The 15,540-nt window shown below is 43.8% G+C and overlaps 1 pseudogene; it reads left to right on the top strand.

Moving 5' to 3' along the window:
• The first annotated feature begins 3,947 nt into the window (after positions 1-3,947).
• Positions 3,948-4,197, top strand: LOC133087762 (cytochrome c oxidase subunit NDUFA4-like; annotated as a pseudogene).
• Positions 4,198-15,540: the final 11,343 nt, after the last annotated feature.

The raw sequence follows: 15,540 nt of genomic DNA, 5'->3' as shown, positions 1-15,540 counted from the left end.
AAGAAGTTGTGGTACATATATACAATGGAATATTACTCAGCCATAAAAAGGAACGAAATTGAGTCATTTGTTGAGACGTGGATGGATCTAGAGACTGTCATACAGAGTGAAGTAAGTCAGAAAGAGAAAAATAAATATCGTATATTAATACGTGTATGTGGAACCTAGAAAAATAGTACAGATGAGCCGGTTTGCAGGGCAGAAGTTGAGACACAGATGTAGAGAACAGACATATGGACACCAAGGGGGGAAAACTGCGGTGGGGTGGGGATGGTGGTGTGCTGAATTGGGCGATTGGGATTGACATGTATACACTGATGTGTATAAAATGGATGACTAATAAGAACCTGCAGTATAAACAAACAAACAAAACAACTAATACTAAACTTTCATTGGGTTATTTGTATGGAAATATGTTAATATAAATGTTTCAGACATTACATGAAATTTCTAAAAATCTTATATGTTCTGGTATAATGTTATAAGTCATAATCCTAGTTATTACTTTAAAATGTATATCTCAGAAATAACTAATTTTCTTGTCAACTGCATTATTATGAACTTTCATCAAATCTTTAACCGTGGTCATTTTTAAGTCTTTTGTCATTTACAGACAGTTCTGGGTGTACTCTGATGCTTTTGTAAATATGTTCCTATAAAAGGGTTTCATCTTCAGGAAATTCATGGAAAAGACTCTGACAAGTACAGGTTTCTGGTACCTGACTGTACTGCTGAACTGAATGAATAAGCATTTTCAGAACTCTAATGAAAAACTGATGAGCTCATAAAAGTGCTAACAAAAGATCAAGATGAAAAAAAAAATTAATTACATGGGACTGAGTGAACTGATGAGGATGAGTATAATTTTTGTGACTTTCTGGTTGAATTTAAAAAAAGAAAAAATCCCACAAGAACTCAGAGGCAAAGAATATACAAATCAATTTTCACTGCAAAGTAAAGGAGCTGTTACAGTGGAGGATTACTGGACTGAATGTCAATATTATTACACAGTATGAGTGTGTTTCATGTTTGGTAATTGCAATCATTGTTGCTTTTGTTGTGGTCATCCATGTACAATGCTTGGTGTCAGTCTATTTATCTCTTGTAAAAATAAAATACAGTGTGTGTGAAAAAAAATTAAAATTAAAAAAAAATTATTAGAATGGCAAGTTTTATGTTATATATATTGTACCACATTAAAAAAAAAAAAACCAAAAAACCAAGATGGTGGTCACCACAGCGGGAGGGAGGGGGATAAAGAAAGGGCTATAACTGTACTGAGGGTGAGTCCCCGGGTACTCAGACTCTTATACTTGTTTAGTACATTGCCTATATCCAGCCACACCTGCCCCCTCTGCAACCACACATGTATGCTATGTACCTTATTTCATGGATTCTAAAGCTCACATTTTAAAAAATGTAATCTCTCTGAAACTGGGATGCATCTCACAACCAATGTGGTTAGAATAGCCTTGTGCCATAGTTTACGTGGTAGGCTATTATCTTTCTCTGTGGTACATAAAACAATGCTGCTTCTGGGACTTCCCTGTAGTTAAGGGAAGTGTCCAGTGGTTATGACTCCGTGCTTCCACTGCAGGGGGCGCGGGTTCGATCCCTGGTCAGGGAACTAAGATCCTGCATGCCATGCAGCATGGCCAAAAAAAAAAAAAAAAAAGATGCTTCTGACAATTGATGGTGTCTAAGAGCAGATGAAATACAGGGTATGTATTTGTAAGTAAAAATATTTCATAATAAATTTTTATTTATTTTTACTGAAGTATAGTTGATTTACAATGTTGTGTTAGTTTCAGGTGTACAACAAAGTGATTCAGTGATTCTTTTTCATATTCTTTTCCATTATAGTTTATTACAAGATACTGAATATAGTTCCATATGCTATACCGTAGGACCTTGTTGTTTATTTTATATATAGTAGTTTGTATCTGCTAATCCCAAACTCTAATTTATCACTCCCCGCCCCCTTTCCCCTTTGGTAACCATAAGTCAATCTCTGTGAGTATGTTTCTGTTTTGTAAATAGATTCATCATTTATATCATATTTTAGATTCTACATGTCAGTGATATCATATGATTTTTTTTTCTGATATGTGTTTTTCTGTCTGACTTCACTTAGTATCATAATCTCTAGGTCCATCCATGTTGCTGCATTTGGCATTGCTTCTTTTTTTTTTTGGCTGCACTGGGTCTTCGTTGCTGCGCGCGGGCTTTCTCTAGTTGTGGCGAGCAGAGGCTACTCTTCATCGTGGTGCGTGGGCTTCTCATTGTGGTGGCTTCTCTTGCTGCAGAGCACAGGCTCTAGGCACGTGGGCTTCAGTAGTTGCAGTACGTGAGCTCAGTAGTTGCGGCACATGGGCTCTAGAGCACGGGCTCAGCAGTTGTGGCACACAGGCTCAGTAGTTGTGGCACATTGGCTTAGTTGCCCCACGGCGCATGGGATCTTCCCGGACCAGGGATTGAACCCGTGTCCCCTGCATTGGCAGGCAGATTCTTAACCACTGGACCACCAGGGAAGTCCATTTCATTCTTTTTTATGGCTGATTAGATAGATAGATAGATAGATAGATAGATAGATAGATAGATAGATAGATAGATAGATAGATAGATGTGTATAGATATATCACATCTTCTTTATCCATTCATCTATTGATGGACACTTGGGTTGCTTCCACGTCTTGGCTATTGTAAATAGTGCTGCTATGAACATTGGGGTGCATGGATCTTTTCGAATTAGAGTTTTCTCCAGGTATATGCCCAGAAGTGAAAATGCTGGATCATATGGTAACTCTATTTTAAGTTTTTAAGGAACCTCCATACTGTTTTCCATACTGGCTGCACCAATTTACATTCCCACCAAGAGTGTAGGAAGGTTCCCTTTTCTCCACACCCTCTCCAGCATTTATTATTTGTAGGCATTTTGATGATGGCCATTCTGACCAATGTGAAGTGATACCTCATTGTAGTTTTGATTTGCATTTCTCTAATAGTGATGTTGAGCATCTTTTCATGTGCCTACTGACCATCTGTGTGTTTTCTTTGGAGAAATGTCTATTTAGGTCTTCTGCCCATTTTTTGATTGGGTTGTTTGGTTTTTGATACTGAGTTGTGTGAGCATAACAAATTTTTAAATAACAGTTCTAGTGACATATAATTCACATACAATACATTCACCCATTTAAAGTATACAATTCAATGGTTTTTAGTATATTCACAGAGTTGTGCAATCACACAATACATGGTCTTTTGCGACTGGCTTTTTTTACTTAGCATGTTTTCAAGTTTCATCTGTGTTGTAGCATTATACTTAATTTTTAAAGTGATCCATTCACTCCTCAACTCACTGGAACCTGACTTCTGAATCCACCTCTTTATTAAAATGACTCATGTAGGTCACAAGTAATTTCCTCATTATACAGTCTAGTGGACATATCTCAGGCTTCATTTCGACCTCATTCAGCACAAATATGGGTTGAGTGTTAACTAAATGCCAATTTTTACTGGCATCACTCACTTCCTTCTCTCTGACAGGCTCCTTCCTCAAATTCCACACCTCATGCTCATTTGCCTGTTTCCCTGTCTGGACCTTCTCTGTCTGCTTCCTTGGTTCTCCCTTCCCCTCTCCTTTGGCTTGTCTTTGGCATTTGTCCCCTCCTTTGACGTTCTTCCAGTGATATCCAGCAGACTGGTATCCTCCATGATCAGGCCCTCAATCTGACACAACCCTCAATCAGGTTGTATCTTCAGCTCCAACCTCTGTTTCTCCACCTGCCTGCTACACCTTCCTCTCTGGGTGTTGCACGGGTGCCTCACCCTCCACGCTAGATGGAACCTCTCCTCTGCATAACCCAGCACTTCTCTTAAGCCACTTAAATTCTGCCTTATACTCTTTCATTCAACAAAATTATTTACTCGAGGCCTGTGTCACAACCATGCTCCGCCAGATCATTGGTCAGGCCAAGAATCATCCTAGCTTGATCCCCCTCTTCGTATTTATTGCAGCAGGAGGTACTGGAGCAGCACTGTGTGTCTGGTGCCTGGCATTGTTCAATCCAGATGTCAGTTGGGACACAAAGAATTAACCCAGAACCCTGGAACAAAGTGGGTCCCAATGATTAATACAAGTTCTACCCAGTGAATGTAGATTGAAGCAAAGTGAAGAAAGAAGGTCCAGACTTCTAAATGAAATGTTTCACTAGAAAGCTGCTTAGAATGAAGGTCTTCCAGAAGCCATCTGCACAATTTTGCACTTGACCAGGAAATAGTTCCCCTCTCAATGCTTGATCATGTTGGTGTATTGTGTTGGGGTTTACACTGATTAATAAATAATCTGAAACTTAAAAAAAGAAGTTACTGAGAATCTGCTGCTGTTTGAAGTACTAAAGACATGTTAGAAAAGAAAACAAAGTCCCTTTTCTCCAAGAGCTTCCCTTCTAGTGAGAGAGCCAGGTGGTCAACCATGAACCTGCAATATGGCCGGTGGTGATGAGTTCCTTAAAACAATTACAGCAGGGTAAAGGGATCAAAAGTGACAGTGAGATGTGCTGGTTATTCTCTGCTTACTGTCCCTCCCTCCCATACAATTCACCCATCGTCCTCCCTCTCAGCCCTGTTCCATGCCCCAGGGGCTGGCCTACAAGGCTTCTTTCACCCAAGCTCCCTGGCCCTCTGCCTTCCTATTGGCTTAGGCAGAAAGAGGAGATGAGAGAGTGGATGGCAGTGGTGTGGTAGTAAATGTTTATCAGCCAGCTCTCCAAGGAAAAGCAACCTGATTTGTAGCATTTGCCCATTTCTGTGGTGTAAATACTCCACCTTGAGAGATTTCAAACAGCCATCTTGATGTCGGAGTTGGAAAGAGATGCTTACTGTGGGCCCTGATGAACCAGTATAAGCCAGTTTCAACACACCATTGGTGGGAGGAGAGGGAAGTCTGGGAACGTCTTCTCAGCTTCCTCTTGTCCTCGGTCCTGGCATCCCTTCAGGACTGCAGCTCTAGACAACAGTGCCTCTTAGGCCACTCCAGCTCTAATGAGACGCTGATACCCCCATTCCCGCCTCCTACCTCTTCAGGCCTGGGATTGGGAACAGCTTCTCAGTGAAGCTGGTCCCTGGGTGCCTCACTATCCCTAGTTTCCTTTCCCTACTCCCAGCTCTTCATTAATGTTCTTCAAAATCCTTGTGGAATGTGCCGTCTGTTTCCCGTGGGACTTGGGCTCATACAGGAGGGTTGTCTTTTTTCGTAGAGTGCACAGGAAGGCCTTTCTGATACTGTAACACTGAAGCACAGAATGAGGGTGTGGGAAGTGATTTGTGTGTTGATCCTGCCACCTCCTCTCCAGTTTCCCCATCCCCATGCCTGGTAACCATTTCTCTTGTATCTGATTTCCTGCAGTGCTGATCCCAGTTCTTTGCATGTATCCAAAAAAACATTTGTTGAATTGTACCAAAACAGGGCCATCTATTGCTTTTCTTCTGCTCTCTAAAAAGTGTTCCTTGTTCCTATGAATTTCACTAATGCTCTTTCATTCTTCATTTGAATCTTCTATTGGGTCCATGCCCAGTGAGCCAGCGCTAACAGAAGCTGGTATAAAATCCTCCTACAAAAATTACCGTCCTCAAAAGAAAAAAAAAAACCACACCACAGTCCTCTTATAAAAATTGCTGGATTTGAGGCCACAGTAGATTATTTACATAGGTTGAGAAGATGAATTCAAAACCCATTAAATCTAAGCCTGTGAAATAAAAATCAGCAAAATTTGCTACCATTGTACTTAAACTCAACATGAAGGCCAAATGGTAAAATAGCATTCTGAAGTTACACCACTTTATACAGCAAATACCACCAGTGTTTGCTGCCTGGTGGGCCTGGGTCTGAGAACATAACGTTCCTGCTGTGGTTCTGCACTCCCCTCCCCACCGGCTATTAACCCCCTGTGCCAAGGCAGGCTGCCTTCATGAGGCCCATTGTGTCCACACCCACTCCACCCACCAAGTGGGCCCCTTGCATCATGTCAACCAGCCTATCTGCAGAGGTATCAGCTTGGTAGGGAGAATGATCTCTTTGTGGAGAAGATTAGGATTAGGGCTGGGATTTGGGTTGAGGTTTGTGATGGTTAATTTTATGTGTCAACTTGGCTGGGCCACGGTGTCCAGATATGTGGTTAAACATTACTCTGAATGTGTCTGTGCCTGTAAGGGTGTTTTTGTTTTTGTTTTTTTATACAATTTTTTATTTGTTTTATTTATTTATTTTTGGCTGCATTGGGTCTTCATTGCTCTGCGCGGGCTTTCTCTAGTTGTGTCGAGCAGGGGCTACTCTTCGTTGTGGTGCGTGGGCTTCTCATTGCGGTGGCTTCTCTTGTTGTGGAGCACAGGCTCTAGGAGTGCAGGCTTCAGTAGTTGCAGCACACAGGCTCAGTAGTCGAGGCACGCAGGCCTTAGAGCATGTGGGCTTCAGTAGCTGCAGCATGTGGGCTCAGTTGTTGTGGCTCGTGGGCTCTAGAGCACAGACTCAGTAGTTGTGGCACACGGGCTTAGTTGCTCCACGGCATGTGGGATCTTCCTGGACCAGGAATGGAACCCTTGCCCCCTGCATTGACAGGCAGATTCTTAACCACTGTGCCACCAGGGAAGTCCCAGTAAGGGTGTTTTTGCATGAGATTAATGTTTAAAGCAGTGACTTTGAGTGAAACAGATTGTCCTCCATACTGTGGGTGAGCCTCATCTAATCAGTTGACAGTCTGAATAGAATAAGACTGAACTTTCCTGAGCAAGAGGGAATTCTGCCAGCAGACAACCTTTGGACTTGAGCTGCAACACCAGCTCTCCCTGGAGATGTTGGACTTGCCATCCTCCATAATCATGTAAGCCAATTCCTGAAAATACATCTTTCTTTATATATACACATCTAATTGGTTCTGTTTCTCTGGAGAACCTGACTAATACAAGGTTGGAGTTGTGATTGGATTTAGGGTTAAAGTTAAGGTTAACATTAGGGCAGGGTTACAGTTAGGGTTAAGATTAGAGGGAGATTGGGGCTAGAGTTGGCATTCAGGTTGAGTTTGAGGTAGGGGTAGGGTTAGCCTGAAGGGTAAGGTTAGGAATCAGGTTAGAGTAGGGTTAGGATTAGGGTTGGGTTGAAGTTAGGGTTAAGTTTAGGATAGGGATCAAGTCAGTTAAAATTAAGTTTAGTTTTTAGGATGAATTAGGAGATTGGGATGGACATATATACACCAATATGTGTAAAATTGATAACTAATAAGAACCTGCTGTATAAAATAAATAAATAAATAACATTCAAAAAAAAGAGAAAAGAACAACAACAAAAAGAATATAATTGGGACTTCCCTGGTGGTGTAGTGGTTAAGAATCTGCCTGCCAATGCAGGGGACACGGATTCAAGCCCTGATCCGGGAAGATCCCACATGCCACGGAGCAACTAAGCCCGTGCGCCACAGCTACTGAGCTTGCGCTCTAGAGCCCATGAGCCACAACTACTGAAGCCCGCGCGCCTAGAGCCCGTGCTCCGCAACAAGAGAAGCCACCGCAATGAAGAGTAGCCCCCGCTCGCCACAACTAGAGAAAGCCCGCGCACAGCAACGAAGACCGAGTGCAGCCAAAAATAAATAAATAAATTTATTTTTTTAAAAAAAAGAATATAATTACCAATAAAAAAAAAAGTTTAGTTTTTAAACAATGACTGGGGTTAAGGAACATTAAGCTGTGGACTAGGGCTTAACAGCTGATGGTGCATCCTATCAATCACCCTGGGCTGCCTAACTCAAGACTGCTTTTGCAGTAAGAGAGAAATAAATTTTCTTACCTCTGTTATTTTGTATATTATTGTTTTATGCAGCTGAACCAGACCCTGATTAATCCAGCACCCCAGAATGGGGTTAACTACTGCCCTAGATGCATGCCAAGCACCTGTGCCTCCGCCATCAGCATATTTAGATCACGGTCCTGCGAGCACTTGCCCGTGTTTTTTGGTCTGTATTCCTATTCGGCTCTGAGGTAACAGACAGCAGGAATTTAAGTTCCCAGCACACATATAGTGCCGGGGTCAGTACCCCACAAGGAACGTTACATCACATGCCATCTTTACTATTAAACATGGAATCCTGGCCCCCTTGGCCATATGTCTGGCCTCAAGCATCCTCAGAGCCACCTCTATATGAGAAGCCTGGAAGACAGGACTGCCCTCTGCCCATGCACTACCTCTGCAGAGGGCTGACCAGGCCAGGATGAAAACAGTAGTATGGGCAAATTCTGCCCATGACACAGACTCCTTCTAAATGCGGTGATCAATTAATTGCTATGACCAGGCCCCCAAGAAGCTGCTGGGACAGGAGGCAAGCTGCACAGACTTCCTGCAGAGCTGGGATTGAGGGTAAAGTTAGGAAGGGCTGCCTCATTCTTGGGCAAGACCAACCCAAGCTGTGTTCACATTCTGATTCCCAACTGCTTGTTCAGAGATAGTAAACAACAGTAGCAATTGTTATTATTATTATTGAGGTTTACAATATGACAGACTCCATTCTAAATGCTGTATCCGGATCATCTCATCTAATCCTTACAGTAGCCCTATGAAGTAGATATTATTTTCCCTTTTTGCAGATGAGAAACAGAGGCACGGAGATGTTGAATGATGTGCCTGAGGTCACAGAGCTGGTTAAGCGGTACAGTTGGGATCAGAACCCGGACAGTCTGAGACCAGAGCCCATGCTCTTAAGCACCATGCTCCACTTCCCTCCTAAAAGACCCACTCATTCAGCAAATAGTAACAGTTACTGTGTGTTGAGCACTTTCTATGACTCAGGTTCCATACCAGTGGTTCTCATCCAGGGCAATTTTGCCCCCCAGGGAATATGTGGCGATGCCTGGGAACATTTTTGCGCATCACCACTGTGGTGAGGGGTACCGTGGCATTGAGTGTGTAAAGGTCAGGGATGCTGCTAAACATCCTGCAATGCCCAGCACAACACAGAATTACCCAGCCCAAAATAGTGCCAAGGCTGGGGAATTCTGCTCTATCCTAAGCACTGTACGCTTTTTGATTTAATCATCATCATAATCCTGTGAAACAGTTGCTGTTATTCCCATTTTACAGGTGAAAAAACTAAAGTTTAGACTGAGATTAAATAATTTCTCCAAAGTCACATAGCAAGTGGATGAGGAGATAATTCAAACCAAGATCTGTTGGATTCCTAAACACTTTCTGCATCCAGGCACTGTGCTATTTGATTTATATATTGTATAAAGTTTCCTATGGTTACTATCAAAAACTACACAAACTTGGTGGCTTAAAACAACAGAAATGTATTCTCTCAGGGTTCTGGAGACCAGACATCTGAAATCAGTGTCCCTGGGCCAAAATCAATGTGTCAGCAGGGCCACACTCCTTCCAGAGGCTCTAGGAGAGAATCCACAAGTCAGCATTCCTTGGCTTGTGGCCACGTCATTCCAATCTTCAAGGCCAGCATCTTAGAATCTCTCTTTCCTCCATCTTCACATCACCTTCTCCTCTGTGTGTGGTCAAATCTCCCTCTGTCTCCCTCTAATAAGGACACATGTGATTATAGTTAGAGCTCGCTCAGGTAATTCAAAATAGTCTCCCCAGCTCAAGATCTTTTACTTAATCATAACTGCAAAGATCCTTTTTCCAAATAATTTAAAATTTACAGGTTCCAGGGATTATGGTCTAATATCTTTGGAGGCCATTATTCAGCGCACTTCACATATATCTTCCCAACCCTGCTCATAGTTTTATTATGCCTATTTTACAGATATACCCGGCTCTGAGGGACATGATCTGAGCTCTGGATGTGTATGGCCAAGTCTATGACCCCTATCAGATGAACCAAAAGCCTGTTCAGGAACAACCCCACACTCACCACACACATACAAGCACACACAAACATAGATTGATCCGACAGATTTAGCCTTACAATAATTACTTCTAAATTCAGAAAATATTTTTTAACTGTAAATTACACTGCATTTTTAAAGTTGCTAGAGCAGACTACTTTTTAATCCACCTCTGTAGGCTTTATTTGCCAAGTGAAGACGTTCTTATAATGCAAATAACTGCTCCCTAGTCTAGCTGTACCTTAACTCTGACTTTTTAATGAGCTTTTTTTAAAGTCAGGGACTCCACTGGTACTATAATATACTAATACCTAATATCTGTTCTATCTTTTTGTTTAACACTTCATATTGACCAAGGCACTTTGGTCTATATTAGCTCCTATGCTCTACATGCTAAGTCGGGGGCAGTGTGGGTGCCCGATGTGATAAGTGAAACAGGACAGGTAAAGTAAACATCAGTGACTATTCCACGTCATCAGGCAGTTTCCAGGTAGCTCCAAAGGAGAGTTCTCAGAACATTCCTTCTTGTTCTACCTTCAGAAGATTAAGATTTGGAGTCATTAAAACACAGGTAAGCACACCTCACCGAAGAAGATATACAGATGGCAAACGGGCATGTGAAAAGATGCTCTACATCACATGCCATCAGGGAAGTGTAAATTAAAGCAATAATGAGACAGTACTACATACCTATTAGAATGGCCAATACCTGGAACCCTGACAACATCCAATGCTGGCGAGAATGTAAAAATAACAGGAACTCTCTCATTCACTGCTGGTGGGAATGCAAAGTGGTACAGCCACTTTGGAAGACAGCTTGGCAGTTTCTTACAAAACTAAACATACTCTTACCATATGATCCAGCAATCGCGCTCCTTGGTATTTACACAAATGAGTTGAAAACTTACGTCCGCACAAAAACCTGTACACTGTTTATAGCACTGTAAAGCTGTTTATTTATAATTGTTAAAACTTGGAAGCAACAAAAGGGCCCTTCAGTAGGTGAACGGATAACTAAACTGTAGTACATCTAGACAATGGAATATTATTCAATGCTTAAAAAAAAAAAAAAGGAGCTATCAAGCTATGAAAGGATATGGAGGAATCTTAACTGTATATTACTAAGATAAAGAGACAATCTGAAAAGGCTGCATACTGTATGATTCGAACTCTATGACATTCTGGGAAAGGCAAAACTATGGAGACAGTAAAAAGATCACTGGTGGTCAGGAGTTGGGGGAAGGAGGGATAAATAGGCAGACCACAGAGAATTTTTAAGGCAGTGAAAACACTCTGTATGATACTATACAGATGGATACATGTCATTATACATTTGTCCAAACCCATAGAATATACAACACCAGGAATGAACCCTGATGTAAACTATGGACTTTGGGTGATGATGATGTGTCGATATAGGTTCATCAGTTGTGACACATGTATCACTCTGCTGGGGATGTAGATAATGGGGAGGCTAAGCCTGTGTGGTGGCAGGTGTATGTGGGAACTCTCCATATCTTCCTCTCAATTTTGCTGTGAACCTAAAACTGCGCTAAAAAAAAATTAAGTCCCTATTTTTTTTTTTTTAATTTAGTTTTTATTTATTTATTTATTTTTGACTGTGTTGGCTCTTCGTTGTTGCGCGCGGGCTTTCTCTAGTTGCGGTGGGTGGGGGCTACTCTTCCTTGTGGTGGGCAGGCGTCTCATTGCGGTGGCTTCTCTTGTTGCGGAGCACAGGCTCTAGGCACGTGGGCTTCAGTAGTTGTGTCACGCAGGCTCAGTAGTTGTGGCACACGGGCTTAGTTGCTCCGCGGCATGTGGGATCTTCCCGGACCAGGGATCAAACCCGTGTCCCCTGCATTAGCAGGCGGATTCTTCACCACTGCGCCACCAGGGAAGCCCAAGTCCCTCTTAAAACACACACAGGTGACCTAGGAACCTCTCTGGTGTTCATGAGACCCTTTCATTTATTCATTCATGGGCCAATGTTAGTTGAGAGCCTGTGTGCCAGGCACTATGGAGACACAATGGGGGGCAAAACCACATCTCTCCCTGCTTTGATGCTGCTCATGCCTGAGTGGGAGGAGTAGACCCTTCACAACGAGAACCAGGAAGAAAAGGAATGCGGCTCTATGAAAATGGTGGCCCCCAGAGCTGACCTTCCTTTAAGACCTAGTCCAAGTACCACTGATTCCACAGGCTCCCACGGGCCTCATTCTCTGAATTCCAGCGGTCTGGCAAGGCAGCACCCCGCCATCCTCCCATAATGCAGTGTGTCAGAGCCCTCTTATCCAACACTTTCAAACCTGGAAGCCGGTGTGTTAATCAAAACAAAGAGTGAAATCACTTAAAATGAAGTGTCCCTTAAACATTTTATTTTTATGTAAATCACATAAATATTCCTCCATTCTTTTACTGTGGAGTCAAGGCTGTGCTTGTAGATCTGCCGCTGGGAGTTATGAGTCCTCTTTCTCACAGGAAGCATGTCCATGATTTATCCCTGAGGATTTCCAGTCTCCATTTCTTTAAAGTGAACGGAAGTAGTAAAGATGCTTGTGAGGCAATCTGAGTTCAGAATCCTGGCTCTTCAATATCTTTCCCCCTATCTTTTTCTCTCATCTACATCTAAAATGTTTTTGGTATGATTTGCCTTTATTAAATCCTTCCAAAGCATTTAGGTTAATTTTCCAAAAAAGCCTTTTGCACTCAGATTTTACCAGTTTACATGATATTAATTAAATTACATTAAGTGCAATAACAAATCACAATCAGGTTTGGGAACAACTGATTCTGGGTAAAAAATACAGGTCGGGACTTCCCTGGTGGTCCAGTGGTTAAGAATCCTCCTTCCAATGCAGGGGACAAGGGTTTGATCCCTGCTCAGAGAACTAAGATCCCACATGCCGCAGGGCAACTAAGCCCGCATGCTCTAGAGCCCACGCATCAAAACTATTGAGCCCACATGCCACAACTGGAGAGAAGCCCGCGCACCACAACGAAAGATCCTGCGTGCCGCAACGAAGATCCTGCATGTGCAACTAAGACCTGATGCAGCCAAATAAATAAATAAATATTTTTTAAAAACACAAAAAACATGTCAAGTATGGAGGCAAAAATGTGCAGGGTTCTGGTGGGTTCTGGGTGGTTACACTTTACAGAGGGCATGAGACTTCCCTGGTGGGCCAGTGGTTAAGACCACTGCAGGGGGTGCAGGTTCGATCCCTGGTCGAAAATGTTTTATGGAGGGCATGGGGAGTGAAGATGAGTTAGGTGAGTGGGCTAAGCAGAGGATGGTAAGAGGGCCTCTGCAGATCCTTGGCTTGAGAGCATACCCGAAGAAGTCATGGGTCCAAGCCAGTGTAGCTGGGGCATCAGGGCCTGCAGGCTCCACGGAAGGCTCTCCCAAGGTGTTTCGGAGGCTGGGGGTTAATTAAAATGGATAAAATCAGGAGACCAGAGCTGGTGGGAGGGAAGTGGGGCAGGGTGCCCTTCTGCAGCTGTCACTCAGGCCTCCAAAAGTCCACTGGCAACTCCCAAGATGATCAAAACTAAATTACTGAGGGCTTGTTCTTTGTCTTTGCAACTTGCTCTAACCATGGAAGAAAAAGCCACTTACAGCCCATCTCTCGGCAAAAAAAACCTCCCTGCTGTACTCCCACGGCTGGGCAGAAAGAGGAAGAGTGCTCCTGTTTTGAACCCCTGGCTCCCTGCTGGTCAGGCCGGTTGCACAAGCCTTGGATCAGGAGCGTCCAAAGAGCTGGAATGAAGTGGCAGCCCTACCACTCCGGAGCCAGGGAACTAGGCTGGCCTCTCCTCACTGCTCACAGGAGAGGGATCGTATTTCACCCAGGGAGCCCCTACGGATCACCTGCACTATCTCCCGGGCATCTCAACAGTAGTAAGCATCCTCCCCGCTGGGCTGAGGTTAGTTGGAGGCGTCCCTGTCTCTCTGACTGCAGGATCAACAGGTGCCTCTGTTTTACTCCGAGGACAATCATTTAGCATGTTGTTTTTATATTTGTGTCAACACAGACTTAGTATGGAGTAGAATGAGAAATCCTCATGATGATTTAAGAGGACACCAGACTTCAGATTTTAAAGCTGCACACAAGCCACACGGGGCTACACCACAGACCCCTGAGAACAAATCACCACCCTCTGCCGTCCTGCGCTTGGGCCGTTAGGGGCACGTCCTGGGGAATGGCTGAGACAAGCTGAATCATGTGAATACACTCAGCAAACGACAAAGCGCTAAACAAACAGAGGAGGTTATTCTTATTCATACTCTTTTATTGTGTGTTAGTCTAGGGTCCCCAGCTACATGGAAAGTTCTCAAGATCAGAAACGATCTTTTTTTCCCTCAAGCTCCCTCTCCCTTTCTTCCCTCTCAGCCTGTCACTGAGCATACCGCAGGGCTCCATAAGTACAGGGGCAGTGAGGGCAATGAGGAGACCTTAAGTTTTAGGTCAAAGTCACCTGGGTTTGAATAAATTTCCACTGAAATTGATGGGAGTCTTCACAGAGCCCCCTCCCCAAGCCCCAGAGAGAGCCTTGGGGTTGCTAATTGAAATCCTCATCCTCTATGAAGGGTCTGACTCAAGACTGACTCCTAGGCTTTCTGTGCTGCAGAAGAAATCTGAGAAGGGGCCAGAAAGACAGCCCAGAGAGGCTCTGGGAGATGGGGTCGATGGGAAGAGAGAGATCAAGTCAACCTGCAGAAAGAGAAGGAAAAATACCCATTTGCCCTCCAAGGGTTGGCCTGTTCCCTGCAGTGGAGGCCTTGTGGGGGGATCCATGCCCTGCCCTGGACAGCAGCTGTTGGGGGCTGAGGGATAAGGCATGTGTATCACAGCAGGTCTCCGAGGGCCACAGAGGATGAAAGTGGTCGTGCAGTGGGCGTGACCAGTACTTCCAGGAAGACACAGCGACCACAATGTCAGAGGGAGGTTATCAAGGACACCTGTGTTTGAGGGCCACTCTATCCAGATCAGCAAAAGAGTTGATGTGACGTGTGGATAACCGTGTCTGGATGGCGACCACAGGCCACTCCTGACAGCCACAGGCTTGGAAGGAAAGAAGGGAAAGAAGCGGGAAGGACAGAACCCCCAGGAGGAGGAGTATCTGCCACCCCCAGGACAGGGCAGGTGATGTGAAAGGGAGTTGGGGAGTTCAGCACAGGGAACTATATTCAGTATCCTGTAATAAACCATAATAGAAAAGAATATGAAAAAGGAAAAAATATATATGTAACTGAGTCACTTTTCTGTACACCTGAAACTAACACAACATTGTAAATCAACTATACTTCAATATAAATAAATAGATAGATAGATGAAAGAGGGAGTAGGAGAGGGACAAGTCAACCCCCAAATCATCTTCCCTCCAGCCCTTAGCCAGTGGGGTGGACCCACTCAAGGTAACAAAAAGAAAAAAGGCTGGAGCAGCCCAGGAGACAGAGAACACAGCCACCCCCTCAAAAAAGCGGCCACCGTGGTCCCTCCACAGAGGCATCTGGGACGTTACACAATCACAAGGAGACTGGCTACAGTTAGCTCAAGTTCTGCAAGAAAGAGATCCATCAGGTTGCTTGCATGTCCTGGCTGTTGTAAATAGTGCTGGAATGAACATTGGGGTGCACGTACCCTTTCGAATTATGGT

This window comes from Eubalaena glacialis, chromosome 3 (assembly GCF_028564815.1).
Source record: "Eubalaena glacialis isolate mEubGla1 chromosome 3, mEubGla1.1.hap2.+ XY, whole genome shotgun sequence".
Lineage (NCBI taxonomy): Eukaryota > Metazoa > Chordata > Mammalia > Artiodactyla > Balaenidae > Eubalaena > Eubalaena glacialis.
This window is presented reverse-complemented; position numbering and strand designations above follow the sequence as displayed.